The sequence below is a fragment of the Herpailurus yagouaroundi genome, unplaced genomic scaffold (assembly GCF_014898765.1).
Source record: "Herpailurus yagouaroundi ecotype Mexico unplaced genomic scaffold, PumYag 428, whole genome shotgun sequence".
Classification (NCBI taxonomy): Eukaryota; Metazoa; Chordata; class Mammalia; order Carnivora; family Felidae; genus Herpailurus; species Herpailurus yagouaroundi.
Window position 1 is genome coordinate 3680311 of NW_024412645.1, and position 19215 is coordinate 3699525.

General features: G+C 44.4%; 1 protein-coding gene across 4 annotated transcripts in view; it reads left to right on the plus strand.

Moving 5' to 3' along the window:
- TTC28 (tetratricopeptide repeat domain 28) overlaps nucleotides 1–19215 on the plus strand; it is a 632666-nt gene that overhangs the window by 552597 nt on the left and 60854 nt on the right. The window lies entirely within an intron of this gene.

Below are 19215 nucleotides of genomic sequence, written 5' to 3' on the forward strand. Positions count from 1 at the left end.
CTAAAATTAAAAATTCATTGGATGAGCTTGACAACAGAATGGGACTGGCACAGGAAAGAGTAAACTTGCAGATAGACCAATGGGAAATATCTAATTTTAGGAGAGATAAAAAGATTAGAGGGAAAGAAAAGAAAAGAGCTTTATAAATCTGTGGGACAATATCAAAAGATCTCACATGCATGTAATCAGAGTTCAAGAAAAAAAAGGAGAATGAGAGTATGAAGTAGGGAAAATATTTGAAGATGATCAAAACATTCCCAAATCTGGTGAAAGGCATGCATTTAAAAATTCAAGAATCTCAGAGAACCCCAAGCAAAATAAATTTTAAAAAGCCATGCTTTGGTACATCGTAAGCCAAACTTTTGTGAATAAGATAGAGAAAATTCTGAAAGCAGCCAGAGCAAATCAACATTACTCAGAAGGGAACAGTGATTCAAGTGACATGAATTTCTAATTAGAAAGAATGGAGGGCGGAAGGCTTTGGAATGATGTCTTTAAGATGTTGAAAGAAGAAACTGTCAATCAAAAATTCTATAAAGAGCAGGGGTGACTGTGTGGCTCAGTCAGTTAAGCATCCAACTCCTGATTTTGGTTCAGGTCACTATCTAATTTGGTGAGTTGGAGCCCTGAGTCAGGCTCTGTGCTGACAGCATGGAACCTGCTTGGGATTCTCCCCCTCCCTCTCTCTGCCTCACGTGCACACGCTCTCTCTTCTCTCTTCCAAAAATAAATAAGTAAACTTAAAAAAAAAATTCCATAAAGAGCAAAAGAATGTTTCAAAAATGAAGGCAAAATAAAGATATTTTCAGATTAAAACCAAAAAAAGCTGAGGGTATTTATATCATAAGATCTAAGCTACAAGGAGTACTCAAAGAAGTTCACCAGTTGAAGGGAAATACTGGGTGGAAACTTGTATCGTCAAGAAGAAATAAAGACCATCAGAAATGGAAAATAAATGGGTAAAAACAAAAGACCAGTTTCCTGTTATTTTTTTTTTTTTTTAAGTACATAAGACGATATATAACAGGGGCGCTGGGGTGGCTCAGTCAGTTAAGCATCTGAGTTTGGTTCAGGTCATGATCTCACAGTTTATGAGTTTAACCCCCGTGTCGGGCTCTGTGCTGTCATCTCGGAGCCTAGAGCCTGCTTCGGATTCTGTGTCTCCCTTTCTCTCTGCCCCTCCCCTGCTCGCGCTCTCTCTCTGTCTCTCAAAAAAAATAATAAAAAAAAATTTTTTAAAGAGATGTTATAAAACAAATTTAAAAATCAGAGCATTCCATGATGTTTATACTATAGCTGCATGACATATCCCAGGTATATGATGAAAACTGGAGGTGGTGTGAAATGGACCAATCATTTGCAAGGTTTCTACTTTTTTACTTGAAATGATGCTTTGAAAAGGATGTATGTTGTAGTCCCTAGAACCACCACTTTAGAAAACAAAATGATGTATAGCTAAAAAGCCAATGTAGATTAAAACAGAATTTTAGAAAACATTCAGATAATCCAAAAGAAGGTAGGAGAGGGGGAAGAGGGGTAAAGAGCCCATAGGGAACAGAAAGTAATAAAATGGTAGGACTTGCATCCAACATATTAGCACTTTGATTAAGTATTAAGGAATTAAGTACTCTAATTAAAGAAGAGATGTTAAAATGATTTTTTAAAGCAGAACCAAAATATCTGTTATTTACAAGTAGATTGAAAGTAAATTCATGGTAAAAGACACACCATACTAGCAGGAGGTGTAAAGAAAGCTGGAGTGCCTTCAGTCAGATAAAATGGATCTCAGGACAGAGTATTACCAAAGATAAAGAGGGACCTTTCTTTCTTTCTTTCTTTCTTTCTTTCTTTCTTTCTTTCTTTCTTTCTTTCTTTCTCTCTTTCTTACTTTCTCTCTTTCTTTCTTTCTCTCTCTTTCTTTCTTTCTCTCTTTCTCTCCTTCCTTCCTTCCTTTCATTTTTGAGAGACAGAGACAGAGCATGAGCAGGGGATGGGCAGAGAGGGGAAAGACACAGAATCTGAAGCAGGCTCCAGGCTCTGTCTGAGCTGTCAATACAGAGCCCAACATGGGGCTTGAACCTGTGAACCACGAGATCATGACCTGAGCCAAAGTCAGATGCTTAACTGACTGAGCCACCCAGGCACCCCAAGAAGGACATTTCTTAATGATAAAAGGATTAATTCACCCAAAATACATAAAGACCATAAATGTATTTTTGCCTAGTGACAGAGTTTCAAATTACATGAAGCAAAATGTGATAGAATTAAAGGGAGCAGTAGATATTTCTGCAATTCTATTTGGTGATTTAAACACTACTCTTTATTGAGAGAACAATTAGAATTTGATAAAATAATTAGAAAAAAACTAAAAACCAGTAAAACATAGATGATAGAAAAACACCATCAAACACCTTGACCTAATTATATTTATGGACCACTGCATCCCCAAATCAAAGAATACACATTCTTTTCAAGCGCCCTATAGTACCTCTAACAAGATAGATCATAAAACCAGTCGCAATAAATTAATTATTGAAATACTATAGAGCATGTGTTCTGACTTCAGATATTTGGAAATTAAACACACTTCTAAATAAGCCATAGGTCAAAGAGGAAAACAAAAAGGAAATTTAAAAAATATTTCTAATACATGGTCATGAAAATCAGCATATCAAAATTTGTGACCTGTAGCTAAACCCACATAGAGGGACATTTATAGCTTTAAATATTTATATTACAAATAGGGAAAGATGGAAAATCAATGACCTACATTTACACCTAGAAAAGTTAGAAGAACACAGCAAACCCAAAGTGAATTAGAAAGAAGGAAATGATAAGGATAAAAGCGGAATCAATGAAAGAGAAAACAGAAAAGCATTGTAGAAAAAAATCACCAAGCCAGAAATTGCTTCTTTGAAAAGAGAAAACAATTGATAAACCCCTAGTGAGACTGGCTAAGAAGAGACAGAGCATGAATTATGAATGTAAGAGCTGAAAGAAACATAATTGCTTCAGATCTTATGGACACTGAAAGGATAGGAGAGAGAATATTATGGACAACTTTATACCAATTAATATGGCAACTAAAATGAAATGGAAAAATTCCTTGAAAAACGCATTGTACCAAAACCAATACCAGATGAAACAAATTATGAATAGCCCCATATCTACTAGAGAAATTTTAACTCATTAAAAAACCTTTTAACAACAAGCTCGCTTAAAGCCTGGATGGTTTCACTGATTAATTCTATCAAAGAGTTAAGAAAAACCCCACCATTTTATACAAATCCTTTCAGAAAGTAGAAGGGGAAATGCTCTTTCATTTGTACTATGAGACAAAAATCTGACAATGATACCAGGGAAAAAAAATCACAGAAGAATATCCCTCATGAACACAGGTGCAAAAATATTTAGCAAAACATTAGCAAACTGAATGTAGCATGACCAAGTAGGGTTTATCCCATGAATTCAAGGGTGGTTTAACATTAAAAAAATCAGTCAATATACTTGACTGTATTAACATATTGGAAGACTCAATACTGTTAAGATGATAATTCCCCCTAAGTCATTTATTGGTTCAACATTATACCAATCATAATCCCCAAATTGATAAGCCGTCCTAAAATTTACATGGAAATGCAAAGGACCTAGTACAGAGAGGTTCATAAACTATGGCCTGTGGACCCGCCACAGTTTTGTAAATAAACTTTTATTGGAACAGCCGCGCTCATTTGTTTACATATCATCTGTAGCTACTTTTATGCTGTAATGGCAGTGTTGGGTAGTTATGACACACACCATATGGCCATCTGGCTCTAGATAAAAGTTTGCTGACCCTTGACCTAGAATACCCACAGCAATATTGAAAAAAAATAAAGTAGAAGGATTTATACCACCTGACTCCAAGATTCACTATAGACCTATAGTAATCAAGACAGTGTGGTGCATAAGAATTAACAAGAAGATCAGTAGAGCAGAATAAGAGAGCCCAGATACAGACCTACACTTACATGGTCATTTGATTTTTGACAAAGATGCCAAAGCAATCCAATGGGGGAAAGAAAAGTCTTTTCAACAAATGATGCTAGAACAAATGGGTATCCCCATGAGAAAAAAAATGAATCTCAACCCTTACCTCGTACCAAACACAGAAGTCAATTCAAGATAGATCATACACTTTAACATAATAGCCGAAAATATCAGAGGAAAGTACATTCTTGATTTAGGGGTAGACCGGTCATAAAAAATAATAGGTATAAAAGAAAAAAGTATACATTAGGTTTCATCAAAGTTTAATGCTCAATGTCCCTAAAAAGACATCATGAATAAAATGAATAATCAAGCTACAAATTATATATCTGACAAAAGACTGGTACCCCAGAATATGTGAAGAGTTCCTACAACTCAATAGTAAGGTGGCAAACAATCCAATTTAAAAACGGAGAAAGTTTCAAACATACAACTCATAAAGTTATGTGACAATGGCAATGTGCCCATCCAAAAAATATTTACCATCACGTGTCATCAAGGAAATGTAGGTTAAACCACAAGAGAGTACCACATTCCCACCAGAATGGATCAGATTTAAAAGACTGACAACACAAACATTGGTGAGGTGTGAGAACATTCTTGTATTATTGGAGTGGCTATAAATATATATTCACCCTGGAAAAAGTTCCAGCAGCTTTTATGAAACTAAACATATATCTACCCTATGTGCTGGCAGTTTCACTCCTAGGTATTTACGCAAGGAAAATGAAAATCTACGTTCACAAAAAGGATTCTATGTGAATGTTATTAGCAGCGCTATTCATAACATCCCCAAACGAGAAACAGCTCAGATGTCTATCAACAGGAGTCATATAGTATAGTCGTACTCAACAATCAAAAGCAACAACCTGCGGATACAGACAATGGCATGGATGAATCTCAAAAATACTTTACTGCCTGAAAGCCTTCTACAGAAGAATATGTACTGTATGATTCCATTTATCGGAAGTTATAGAACATGCTTAATGGATCTATGGTGGAAAAAAATCAGAACAGTGTTTGCCTCTGGGGTGGTGAGGGCAGAGATTAACTAGGAAGAAAGCTGAAGGAACTTTCTAGGGGGAGACTAATACTCTATATCTTGATAGGTTTATGGACACAGTGCATACTTTTGCCAGAAATCTTTGAATGTACGTTGAGATTTGTGCAGTCCTTTTTATGTAATTGTTTTTACTTTTTTCCTGTATATAAATTTTAAATTAAAAACTATAAACAAATATTGTACTCCAGTAACATACCTTCTGAAGTATTTAGGGGAACTTTAATTGAAGCCTGTAAATTTATTTTGAGTTGCATCCAAAATACAAAGTGAGTTTATGAATGGAAAGAGAAAAATAGTTGGATAGATATGCAATAAAGCGATTTTACTAAAATGTTAATGTTAGAATCTAGGCAACAAGTATTTGGGTATTTATTATAAAATTCTTTCAAGTTTCCTTTATGTTTAATTTTCTCATAATAGAGTTTTTGGGAAAATGTACAACTGCAGCATGGACATGTGTATCTTAAAAACATCATGGAAAAATAAGAGGATAAAATATATAATACAGTATCACTTACATGATTAAAATGCCTATGTCTAGATTTAGGGGTAGAAGTTCAGACAAAATTATATGCAGTAAACACATTAGAATAGTTGCCAGTGGGGAAAGAACCATGAGTGGGACCTAGGGATGACGGGATGGGTGCCAGGTGGGTGTTGGATAGAGAAGCCTTGTGTGGACAGTGATGGTAATGGGCAGAGAGGGAGGGGAGGTGGATGGTAGATGGAAAATCATTAAACTTTGCCAAATCTTGGCCTCACCAGTTACTAACTATGCCATTTTAGGGAAATTGTTTAACATTTTTTAGACTCACTTTTCACCTCTGTAACATGGGCATTCTGATCTCTACTTCACAGAGTTGTGAGCCTTAACACTAGAGAATGTCCAGGAAGTTCCTAGCACAGCCCTTAATCTCTGTAAGACATTCAGCAAAGGTCTATTCTTCTTCTTTTCTTTCCGTTCATCTAAATCCTTGGTGTCCTTCAGGGGGCTTACCTTCTCTAACTCCACAAATAGCATGCCTCTTCTTTTTTTCCAAAGACCGCCCATACTTGCAGCCCATTCTGTCCCACTTTGTCCCACACATATGGAGTTGCTTTGTGCCTGTGTCCTTTGTGTCTTTCAGTAACCATTCCATAGCTTCTTGAGGGCTCCGAGTGTAGCTTGAGTGTCCCTCTGCCCACCGGTCACCCAGCACTATTTTGTGTAGTTCCTTGTGTCCCTCTCTCTTGAGCAGCAGCTCTAGGAGGGCAGAGATGGTGTCTGTGTAACTCCCTCTCTTGTCTCTGCATGGACAGGGCTTAGCAAATATTTGGTGCATGAATGAATAGAAATTACCTGTTTTTCACTGTGCTTTTCATTCAGCACTGTCTACTAAATATATTGATTTATCATGGCTTTTACCCACTTGCCAGACTTGCTGAACTTGTCCAAACACACAGAAGCAGTAGAATGGACCCAGCCCAGATTTGCTGCAGTATGGCACTCCAGAAACACAGTGACCTCAAAGACAAGGACCCTCTCTTTGCTGTGGGTGCTCTCTCAGCCTTTCTGTGAAACTAATGATAACATTTTAGAGCAGAAAGTTGGTCTTATATTTCACATAATTAAACCGTCAAATGCTAACGTTAGATGAAAGGATCTGGGTGTTCAAAGGCAACCGGGAGTAGTCAGAGAGATTGCCTTCATACAGGAGGTGAGTATTAGGCAGAGTTTATTGGTGGGGGTGATGTGGGACATCTAATGAGAGGGTGGGACATTCCAAGGGTCTAGAGTGACATGAGCTGGGGATTGATGATAGCAGCAGATATGTGCTGGAGGGGAACCCACAGTGGGGTGTTGGCTGCTTATCAGGATTATCACATGACATAAAGGGACAAGATGGCGGGTTCATGAGTTGGAAGCCATCACCATCCTCTCTCTGCTCTGTTTCTTTGCAACACCCTTATCTCATCTTTGATTTGGTCCCCACCTCCTTTTCTTTTTATCTGGGCCAAAGACAGGCTCAAACCCTGATTGTAAAATGAAATCCAAATGACACACTTGGAACCCTCTATTTCAGCCCGGAAATGTTGGTTTTGCGTTGTCTTTGGCGCAGAAAACAGCCAGCTGAGATGGTCTGACACCCAAGAGGGTCCTTTGGCAACAGCCTCAGCCTGATATTTCCATGTCTTCAAATCAATCCAAACTACTCATTAGGAGGCCTTGTTTCAGCAAGCGCTCTTCTGCACGCGGGACCGTCCTGAGATTACCACTGCCTTCCCTTTGGTCCATCTCATCATTCCTGCCTTCGCCGCATTTCTGGACCCCGGGAGACAGCTGAGAAAAGCAGCTTCCTTACATTCTCTTCAGGAGGGCCAGATATGCATATATGCCATTTCTTCTGCTAAAGGGGTCCCTATGCTATTTTCCTGACCCAAATCATCCCTTTTGACTGACTGGGTAAATGTTCCAGGGATTTAAGCCTTCATTTGGCTAACAAGCACTAGATTACATTTACATTTAAAAGAATTGTTTAATGTATTCTGAAAACCTTAAAAGCAAAAGTGTCCATCAGCAGGCATTACTCTTTGCTCCAAATGATACCAGGGAGCACTTTCTTTGGGTAAAAACAGTCTTTCCAAAGGAGCATGCTTCTTTTTTTGCCTAGGAGTTCTTGACCTGCCTTCCTTTCCTTCTCTCTAATCATTAAGAAGGAAAAAATAAATGTAGCTGCCTTAGTTACTACTTTCTAGGATCCTGAGCCTCTGGAATATGTGCAGTCAAGGGCAGGCAATCTGTGAAACCCTTCAGGGTTAAGCAGGGAGAGACCACAGTCTAGGGTTTTAGGGATTCTGTTTAATGGGCAGCAGCATTTCTCCATTTAACATTGCTTGACAATTCATGCCATAAAGATAGGTCTGGGGTGATCTACGCTGTTATTACCCTTGCTCTTTGAATTTGGATTTTGCCAGTATTCTATACTGAGCCTTAATGATGCAGGATATTGCAATTTGTTGCTTCTTGTGATACATGTAATAAATCCTAGATTCAGAGGTAGTAATTCTCAACTCTATCCTATCTTGAATGGAAACTACTTCCCTTATTTGGTTTCTCAGCAGCCACTACCGAGTTATGCTTCCTTAAGGTTTAAAAAAAAAAAAAAGAAAGAAAAGAAAAAGCAGGCCACTGGCAGAATAATTTGGATCCAAGTAGATTCTGTGCAGATGCCCAGTGGGAGAAGATAGGCCATCCTGATCCAGAGGGACGATGGATAAAGCCTCTGCCTCACGTGGCTCACTAAGGCCTGGTTCTGAAGGCTGACACAGCAGGAGCCATTTCATTCTTTGCCTTTCTTTGTGACCAACATGCCGATACAGCCACCGAGCTATGTAGGCAGTCTCTCGAGCACTGCTCCTACCCTGTTGTAAACCTAGAAACAAATATTTAGCTGGCTGTGGAGTGCCATCTACATGAGTGCTCTCCCTCTGGGGGTCTGCTGCACACACAGCGCCTGGCTGGTCCTTTCACGTCGCACAGGACATATAATATATTTACGTCTCGCGTAACCATAGAAACCTGTTGTGTCGGAGAAGACTTTATGATTTTGCTGCTCTCCGGAAAGAGATGAATAAAGCCACAGGGCAACCTGCCACCTCTTGTTTAGTTACTTTGTAATCGTTTAGCAATTAAGACTGCAGAACATATTTACTATAATTTTCACATCTGTAGACATTTTATAGAGTATTGAATATACATAAGGAAATAAAAGCACTTGAGACATTATTTTAGAAGCCCTATAGCCAACTCAATTTTTCTTTTTTTGGTATTACTTACACAATTTGTACTTAATTAATTATTCTTGAAAATGGCTGATCTTTTTTTTTCTTTTCTGTGGTAGGATTTATTTTAGGGAATCCTTGGAATAAGGAATTCATACATTTCGGTATGCTGGCTATGCAAAAGGGGTGTAGAAAGAACACCATTTGGGAGTTGGGAAGGGTTGGATAGAAAGCCCAGTTTAAATCTGAGCTCTTCCACTGAATGGCTGGGCTTCCTGGGGCAAAAGTGACTGAATCTTGTAGAGCTTTTAACAAAATGCTCTATGAATAGGGAATAATAATAACGTCTACCTTGATGGATCATTATGATGAAAATAATAAAAGGAAAATACCAGGCACAGGACAGAGGGTCACTATGTGGCACTATTATCAGTCTCTTATTCTTACTTTTCATCTCTTTAATCTAATATGGAATGTACTACAAGTATATTCTGATGCTCACAAAAGCTTGTTTTGTTTAGCACATATATGGTACTTCATACTTATCAAAGGCTTTACAAATATTTATTAATTATAAAACCCCCAAGGGAGCTGAGGAATACAAATTCCATCTCTTTTCCAATTAATTCTGCACCTTTCCATTTGGCAAATACATGTGTTTCAGCGCTTTTAATAGAGCAAGGAACCCCCTTGGCTCTTTTGTCTATGCCTTGGATTGTTTAAAGGAATTATCCGGGATGTCATGGAAAGCTCCGGTTTGGCTGCTGGATGACTCGGGCGACCCCTGCTGGCCAGCTGCAAAATCAGGCTTGCGCACCAAGCCAAAGGCTGCACCCTCACCCCCTGGCCCCGAGTAAATTAGCTGTGGACCGAGCAAGGCTATGGGTAGTGGGGTATAATCATGGCTGCGAAGGCATGGAGTTTACTCTTATTGTTATTATTTGCTCTATTATTGTTATTTAAATGGAGGTATTAGAATGCAGGGGACGTTTCCCACCAGCTAATAACCATTTAAGTTGCATTTGGGGGCTTTCACGACTTGACAACAGCTTTTCAAAATCTCGAGCTGTTAAACCCCCTACCGGGTTAATGTGGCAGAAAAAGACAAGAACGACACCAGCCAGCGGCTTTTTGTACAGTGCTGTACCGCGAGCATCTGGAATAGAGAAGAGGAAACGGATCCTTTTAGAAAATCCAATTAGAGAGAGGGAAATATGCTTTGCCGAGAGAGTGGGTTGGGGTGCGGGGAAAGGTTCTCCCCCAGAGGTAAAAGCCTTCGATATTCACAAAGGCAAAGCCCGTATTACTTGGACTCGTTTCCGAAAACTAGGGTTCCTGGAGATCTTCTCAGGAAAACACTGCTCGTGAACAGACAGCTGTTTCCGCCCAAAGTTCAATCTAAACAATAACAGAAATGACTATTCAAAACCAGCACAGAGATGGGGAGATCAAAGACTCACCGTGATTCCTTCTGGAAGCATGGGAGTCACTTTCCCCCTGGCCTCTTGTTTTTCCATTTTCATTAAAAGGTCTCACAAGAGATCTATTGGAACCGGGATTTTCCAAGTCACCCTAGCTTTAAGGGACTACACCTCATGTGAAAAATAACCTCTCCCCACACCTTTTTTGAGCCTCTAGTCCTACCTTGACTTGCTCTGCCAAGAGGTCTCATTATCCACACCGAACAGACTCCATTGGGTAGCTCTGGTGACATTATTTGTACAAGAAATTTCAAAGTTGCGCAATTCACCTAGGTTTGGAGGACTGTAGGTAAAACTACCACACAGCCCTTCTAGTTTTCCTCATTAAGGAGATCACATAGCATCGGAATATGCATTTTCATTATGCTATATTAGGGCTGATTGCATTTGTAACAACTCTGAGGGGCATTCTCACAGCTTTCCGTGGAAGGTTGGCTGCAGGACTCACATTACGAGCAGACACAAAAGGAGCTTTGCTATAATATTCTCATTTTCCTAAACCCGTCATCTCTTTTTCATTTGTTAAAGGAGCCCTTTGGCTTTTTAACCTAACCTGTATTAATGCCGTGGTAGGAAACCAAAATCTTTAAACACTGACCCCAAATCTTTAAACGCTGTCTCTTGTTAACGGCCAGTAAAAGGTGTGCCCAGACTACACTCTACCTTTGTGCTGCTCAAACCCCTCTCCATATAAATGCCTCTGAACAGTATGTAGTGTGTATGTCACATATGCAAATGTTCCTCCCAGCGACCTTCCTGGGTCTTAGTGTTCAAGGGAAATGGACCTCATGGTGATCTTTGAAGACCATTTTCTGTTCTAATAGCCTGTTTTCCATAAGAACATAGAATCAAGTGGAATTTAAAAGCATGCATAGCATATAGGAGCTCCTGCTGCTCGGAGGGCTGAGCTAATGGAACCACCCCTGTAGACTTTGGGCCTCAGAGTCCCCGATTGCCTTTAGAAAATGTGACCATGGATCAGGCAGCTTCTGAGCCCTTGGGGGCTGGATTGGTGTGTGGGAAGCCACAGGCCTGGACTCGAGCTCCCCTAGCTCCAGAGCCCAGTTCTGCTGCTTATTGGCAGTAGAGCCTTGGGCAAGTGCCTGAAATTCTGAGTCTCCCTCAAAACACCTTTAAGAGAGGTAAGATGTACCTCCCAGCGTTGCTAGCAGGGCCCTGGTTCTCAGCTGTTTGCTTCAGCTCTTATTAATGACATGAGTCAATGCTATTGCCCTCTGGGTCTGGAATTGAGGGGCCCTACAGATGAGAAGGCGTACCTGATTTCAGATGCCCAGGGGAAGGGGCCCAGAGCCTCTCACCTGATAGGATACTCTGTCTGCACCCACCCTCGCTCCCCCGCATGTGACACGCCCTCACAAGACACACCTCTCCCACACACAGCGCTCATGTGACGCTCTCACTTCACACTGTGACTTGTTCACACACACCCCTCACGCGACATCTACGTGACACACACGCTCATCTCATGTCCTCACTGCCACACACTTGCAGACACCCCCAGCCTGACAAATGCACACCCTCCCCATTTCACCCGTGCCCACACGCGGGCACCCGCAATGAGGAGAGGCGGGGCCCCTGTGAGCCCCTAGACAGTCCCCAACTGGGGTGGGGAAAGGAATAGCCGAGGCCTGTTTTAGAAAGTGCCGCAGACCAGCCTCCAAGGGCACAGTGGCCTCCAGCACTCCAGAAGTTTTGCCCAAGATCCAACTCTAGTTTTCAAAAAATCCTTCTGTAACAATTGCCCCTTTCTCTGGTCGCCTCATAGAAGGAAAGTTCAAGATTCCAGGAAGGAAATGGAAGAAAGGCATCTTACAATTACTTGACCCACTATTTATATAAAGGTGCCCGTTTCCTTGTTCCAGTGACTGATTTGGTTCTCTGGGAGGGGCTGAGGCTAAAATTATGGTGGGGTTTTTGGCATTGGTACCATTTCGCAGTTATTGCTGTCTTTTAATTTTTTTTTTACATTTATTTATTTTTGAGAGAGAGAGAAACAGAGTGCAAGCCGGGGAGGGGCAGAGAGAGAGGGAGACACAGAATCTGAAGCAGGCTCTAGGCTCCGAGCTGTCAGCACAGAGCCGGACACGGGGCTCGAACTCACGAACCGCGAGATCATGACCTGAGCGGAAGTCGGACACTTAACCAACTGAGCCACCAGGTGCCCCAACCATTTCACAGTTGTATCAGTGGCACAGGGCTGGTGCTGAGACACATCTCCCAGGCTCTCTGAGGGGCCCTATGCAGCTACCCAGCCTGTGCGGAGCTTGCCCTGCGCTAGGCCTTGTGAGGACCAGGGACATGTGAGAAAGGGTTCCTGCCTCCACACCTGTCTGTCCAGAGAGGGGGTAACCAGCTCTATGTCTGGAGCTTATGTCTGGAGCTTAGGAGTTGTTGCCCTGAAGGTATGAGGAGCTCACTTTTGGACAGAGGTGCCCAGGGGAAACTTCTAGAGGAGAAGGCATCTGAGCTGGTTTTGAGAGAGAGACATAATTCCCACTTGCGTGGGAGGGTCAGGAGTGATGTAGAGGGGGAGTCCAGGTTGGGGGCACGGCCAAAGCAAACCAGAAATGACACCTGCAGTGTAGGTTTGTGAGATGGAGAGTAGGCTGGTCCGGATGGAGCAGGCCTGGAAAGGATGACAGTGGTCTCCAGCACCATGCTTCTGCACCCTGTCTTCTAGGCCAGCATCTGTGGTGTTCGTGCAGCTAATGCCTAATTGGGCTGCTGGCTTTAGGATGATTGTCTGACAATATTTTATCTTAATGCCACCTCTGTCCTTTTGCTTTAGCTGTTTCCTCCCCCAAAATACCCTACTCTGTCCCTCCCACCTGCCCCAACCCTCATTCCTTGAGTCGTCCTAAAGTCCACCACCTCTGAGAGGCCATACAAGGTCACCCCTCCTGCCACTGGCCCCTGTGTCCTTCTGCATCGGACCTTTGCAGCTCCTGGCTTGTGGTGTGGTCACATCCATCCATATTTCAGCTCTGCTTTTCATCTGGGAGCTCCTGAGGCCACAGACTCTTACACTTTGTGGGATCTCCCAGAGCAGCTTGTGCCTTGCAGGCCCTCCAGTCCAGCAGGACCCGGGACTATGTGTTCTTGACACTTCGGCTCCCTCGCCTTCCCTTCTCAGAGACCAGGAGCCCAGTCAGTTGTGGGTTTCCCAGGCAGAAAACATCTCCCATGTAGACAAGTGTGGCCTCTTGCTCAAGAGCTCAGGAAGCTGGTTCTGAGTGCAGAACCCCATTTTGGGGAGTGGGAGGAATAGAGCAGTTCTGCCTTCAATTTTGGCCAAAAGCTTGACTCTAAGACATCATCCAGGAGGAGGATATGGATGCCTGCCTTCCTCCACACCGAAAGGCAATGGTTTCCTGGATCCAGGAAGGGGAGACAGCCAGAGTGTATTCTTCTTATCAAATAGATTACAAGGCCACGTTAGTCTTTCTCCCACTCACCTGAATGTGGTCGGACACAGCAGCGAGGGTCTGTCCCCTGATGGCCCAGGAAAGCATCACACCTGGCCTGGTCTGGGCCAGAGATTTGCTGAGGGTGAGGGGCAGGCCTACTCACTCACTGCTATCACAAGGGGTGGAGGGAGGGCAGATAAGGAGACAGGACCCTTGTTGTGTGGTTAGGCGGCTTCGGTTAGGTGTGTGGTTAGGTGGCAGATGGTTAAAGTGGAATCTTGCTTCATGTGGGTCCTTTGTAGGCTCTTCAGAGGTGTCCTGCAGCATGCTGCACTTGGGGAGATGTGCCTCTCGTCCTGTCTTCTTCTTCTTTTTTTTTTTTTTTTTAAGTTTATTTATTTATTTTTGAGAGAGAGACAGAGCAGGAGCAGGGGAGGGGCAGAGAGAGAGGGAGACAGAGAATCCCAAGCAGGCTCTACACGGTCAGCACAGAGCCCATTGTGGGGCTCGAACCTACAAACCATGAGATCATGCCCTGAGCTGAAATTAAGAGTCAGACACATAACCGATTGAGCCACCCAGGTGCCCCTTCTGTCTTTCTTCTGCAGAGACCCTGAGACATCTTCTCAGCCGTTGGCATCCTACGGTCCACCTCGTCTGGCCTCTCCAGGTGGCCTTGTTGGGCGGAGCCTGAGATGAGATGTGCCAGCTCCCCGCCTCCACCGTGGACCACATCTGGTTGCATGAAACACCCTTGTATCCCAGAGCCCCACAAACTCTAGCAGTGCCGGCCGGTCCCCTGGTCCCAGCTGAGCAGTGAGACTCCACTTAGCAACAGTCGGTCTCTCTCCTGCCTTCAGGGTGCACATTTCCAAGCTCTCTGAGGGGTACCCCCTATGAGAACACGCTCTCCAGGCTTAAAGTAGGAGAGGTGCCCTTCACTCCTTGCCCCAAAGGGATTCGCTGTATGGGGGTAGCTCTCTCCAAAGAACTCTCTTCTCCAGCCTCCTCATTCCTTTTTCTTGGGGTCCTCTCTGACCCCTGATATGGCTGGGGACCCAAGATCCGGGGGCACAGTCTCAGAGCCACCTCCTGTGTGCATCTGTGTACGTGGAGCTGAGATCGAGCGCCCGTCCTCCGGTGGCTGGCATTTGCTGTATGGGCATCTCAGAAAGGTCTCGTTCTGAAACTCTGCTCCCTATACACGTGTCCAACACACCCACCGCCCATATGCGCACATTCGCACACATAACAGCTGTCCTACGGGCCCCTCGAGTCACACACAAAGGGAGCGGTGTCCACTTGGTGGGAGCACAGAGCAGCTTTTACATTTTCACTTGGTTACCTTTTGAACCAATTTAAATATTTGCCGCAAGTATATTTTACTTCTACTTTTGCTGTTTTCACCAAGCAAAGCACACATTGCTGCCAAATATTGGTATGGCTAACATTTCCATTAAGTGCTTGTCACAACGACACAATGACAGCTTCCGTCTGCACAAAGGGCTTCACCTGTGCTCTCATCATCTGGTGCTCAGAGCAACCCTGTGCAGCTGGGATGGCTCTCTTTCCTGGACATATCTGGGCGCGTACACAATACACATGTGTGTTCACAGAAGTTCACACCTGGGTCTCCCAGATTGCAGGGCTGCGGCCACCTCTACTGCAACAACTGAGTCCTTATGTGTCGACTTGGGCATTACTGATGTGACAAGGCCAGATTGATGGCAGAGAGTTCTATGTCATCAGGGGAGGAGGACCCCATGGCCAACACTTTCTCAGCAAAGATTTCAAAACTCAAGAGCCCAAGTAATGGGGCCCTCCAATTGATTACACTCTTTCCGCTTCTTGCACACAGGCTATTGAACAGGCGGAAGTAAGACCTTCTCATTTGTTGGATCGCTGTGTTTACCAAGAGAAGAAAAGCTGGGAAAAAATCCCGTGTTCTTCCTCACAACACTTAAGTACAGACTAGATAATTCCAGGTCATAAGACGAGCAGAGTATTTACAAAGGGCTTTCAAGTTAAAATCGCGCATCTGTTTTGGACCCCAGACACCAGGGCTTTTTGGTTTTTGATTCAAATGATCATCTGAACAAGGCACTTCAGAAGAAGAATTTTTATTTATTTCGCTATCTACATATTAACTAATTAACTAATATTTTTTGAGAGCGCGAGAGCAAGCATGCGAGAAGGGGAGAGGGAGAGAGGGAGAGAGAGAATCCTAAGCAGGCTCCATGCTCAGCATAGAGCCCAACACAGGGCTTGATCCTACTTCCCTGAGATCATAACCTGAGCCGAAATCAAGAGTCGGATGCTCAACCGACTGAGCCACCCAGATGCCCCAGAAGAGACATTTTATTATAATCTTAACAACCATAGCACATATCAGAACTTACTGCTTCTGTGTGTGTGTGTGTGTGTGTGTGTGTGTGTGTGTGTGTGTGTGTATTATGTGTGTATAGATTCCTGGCAGGTAAACAATCATTTGTCTTCAGATCAACAGAAGGTTTGTTCTCTGGTAACTGTTAGATAATAGTGTGGATTAACAATCTTGAGATGATACAGGGAAAAGCAATTTCTAGAGTAATAGACAAGAGAAGCATTTCCAGAGAGAGGAGTGTATGACAGTGACTTTGGCTTTCTGATGAGAAATGCTAATACCTGCAGGGCAGTGTCAACACGGAATGCTGGAGGGGCCACTCCCTAGTGTGGATTTGATCTAGTGGGTTTGACTTCACAGTGTGTGCTTGCTGGACCACATCCCCTGTGGTTGTAAAGTCTGGAAAATGATATGAGTGCACTCACAGGGAGGGATTTTCTGAGAATAGCCTTCACATTGTCCTTGTCCTCATGGGTGATTCTAGCACCTTCCTCCAGCAGGCAGCTCACATTCTTCCCACCCATTGACTCTTGCTGGCCTATTCCCCACGTGCCCCACAGGGTTGAAGGATGCCAGAGCAGCTTCTAGCTCTGCAGGAAGGCCACATGGTCCCTGAGGTCACCTTCCAGTCCCCCGCCCCCCACAGCAGGCCTCTCAGAAGTTTGCTTAAACCAAAGAGGGGGGCTTAATAAGGTTATGGGGATGAGGAGTCCCATGAAATCCAAGGCAAGCCTGGAACAGAAAAGGAAAGCAGTGGGGAGTCCCAGGGCTGCATGGGGCAGGCTGGTTCTCACCGCCACTCGGCCATCTGCTTCATGAGCACTTCCTACTGCAGATGTCCAGTTTGCAGTTGAAAGTACAACACACTCCTTGCTGCCTGCTCTCAGTCCCAGAATGGCCCCTGGGCTCACATACAGCTTGCTGAGCTAGCCACAGGAAGTCATGCTCAGATCTCCCTGAACTCCAATGCACAAATGTTGGGGAAAGGAACCTGATTGGCCTAGCTCAGGACAGATGTCCACCTCTGGCCCAGTCAGCACTGGGGGTCGTCGGGTATGAACTTGGCACTGGGAACTCACGCCCGTGACCCTGTGGATCAGGGAGGCAGTTTCTAGAATACAATCTTTACGATCAGGGCAGATGCCCCAGTGCTGCCTAGTATGCCACCACCTTCTCTCCTCCTGAAGGAATAGCCTGCTTTCCTGCTTTAAAGCCTCACATCTCTGCTTCTGGATTTTTCTCTTATGTCAGACAATGCATGGAATAGAATGCTTTTTCTCCAGCTTCGCCTTTCCTCGTTCTCCCTAAAAGTAAGCCCAGGGCTCCTTTTATCTTAAAGGTTCACTTCTAGTCTCTATTAAAAAAAAAAAAAAAAAAAAAAAAACAGACAGTGTCTAGCAAATAATTTGCATGGGAAAATTCCAGAGGTCTCAGAAATCTTGAGTTCCCAAAGTCCCAGAGTTTCTGGGATTCTTGCTAAGTGGCTTCTGGGATAAATGGGTCTTTTTCAGCTACTGGCAGAGTGGCCGTGTAAAGCCTGGTGGGCATCCACGTTACTTATCATAGGCACATCTGTTCATATCTTTAAGACATGCCCTGCTGTGCAGCCCTGCGGTTCTCTAACCTGGGTGCGCCGGTCAGACGTGGCCTCTTGCAATCAGGAAGCCCCACGTGATAATACGCAGTGGCGGCAAATCGAGTAACTCTTGCTTCCTCAAGTTTTGTCAATTACACAGAGGTCTTTGCTTTGCAAGAAGGGGCATTTTCCTGCCCCGATGTGATCCCACAGGGCTACTGGCATACGAGCTGCCTCACCGCCCTGTGCACCAGAAACCGAAGATGGGTCGGTCTCTCATGCACCATTTCTAGCTTCAGGGTTGCAAGCGGCTGGTCTTTGGCAAGGAATTGGTTACCAGCGCAAAAGAAGCCAGGAGATGCTTTCGGGGGGAGGAAGACAGAATGAGTTAGCAAGGGGTCTCGAGACATAAATAAAAGTGTGGAGCTTCAGTCACAACTGTCAGAGTGATGACGGAGAGTGTGTACTTGGAGAGAGCAGGAGGCCATACTTACAAATGAAAATCCTCTCCCGAGCCTCTTGCCAAGCCCTGTCCCTGAGAAGAGAATGGGCTCTGGCACAGCTCTGTGGTGCTTGATTCATGGGCCGTTTCCATCTCTTGGGGGAGAGCTGCATGTGAACAGCATTCTGGAGCCTGCCCGTGGCGATGGCATGATTTATATTCCCTGGAGTAGGCGGGGGCTGGGTTTCTCCTGGGGTCCCGGGAGCAGATGTTGGCAGGGCAGGTGGGCACCACAGAGAAGCTGCGGCCCACCTGCTGGACCGTCCCCTCTCAGCCCTGCTCCAGGTCCCGTGATGTCATCCTCTACTGACTTTAACCTTTTGCCTTCATTGTTCTCTGTGACTGAGATGATCTAAACCTCAGCCATCCACCCAACTCCATGCAGGGGCTGGGGCGGGATCCAGCCTGGACTCCGGCCAGTAGGGAAGTGCCAGGTCAGGGGCCTGGAGCAAGAACAGAGACCTCTGCCTCTCTCGGAGGTCCAGGAGTAGAAAGGGCCAAGTCCGAGCCAGAAACCTTAGGCCTCAAGAGCCGCAGGAAAGAGGAGATAGTGTGGTGATCAGGCCCAGAGGGCAGGACAGATAGGCCAGCCAAGAGTCCTAAGCTGGGTCAATAGGACTGGAATGTGAGCAGAACGGGGAGAAGAGAGGTTTGGTGCATCCCCAGCTTGCCAGTGCTGGGCAGCTGACTGGGTCAGGAGTGCCCCCCTCCACTCCTCCTGCCTTGCCACCTGGCTCCCATCCTCTCCCCCGAGGCCTTCTGGTCTCCCCTTTGCTGAACCGTGACTACTGGTTTTATCTGCAGAGCCAACACTTCTCCACTGTTCCTTCTATTTCACAACACAGCCCTTGGAAGAGTGGCCAAAGCCAGGCCATGAGTCGAAGTGCTCCAGGGACCCTTTCTACACGACCCCTGGCTGTTTACTTATTCATACTCTCACCTTTATCCTCTCCCATCGCCTGCCGATTGTTCACTTAGCCTCTCTCTGTGT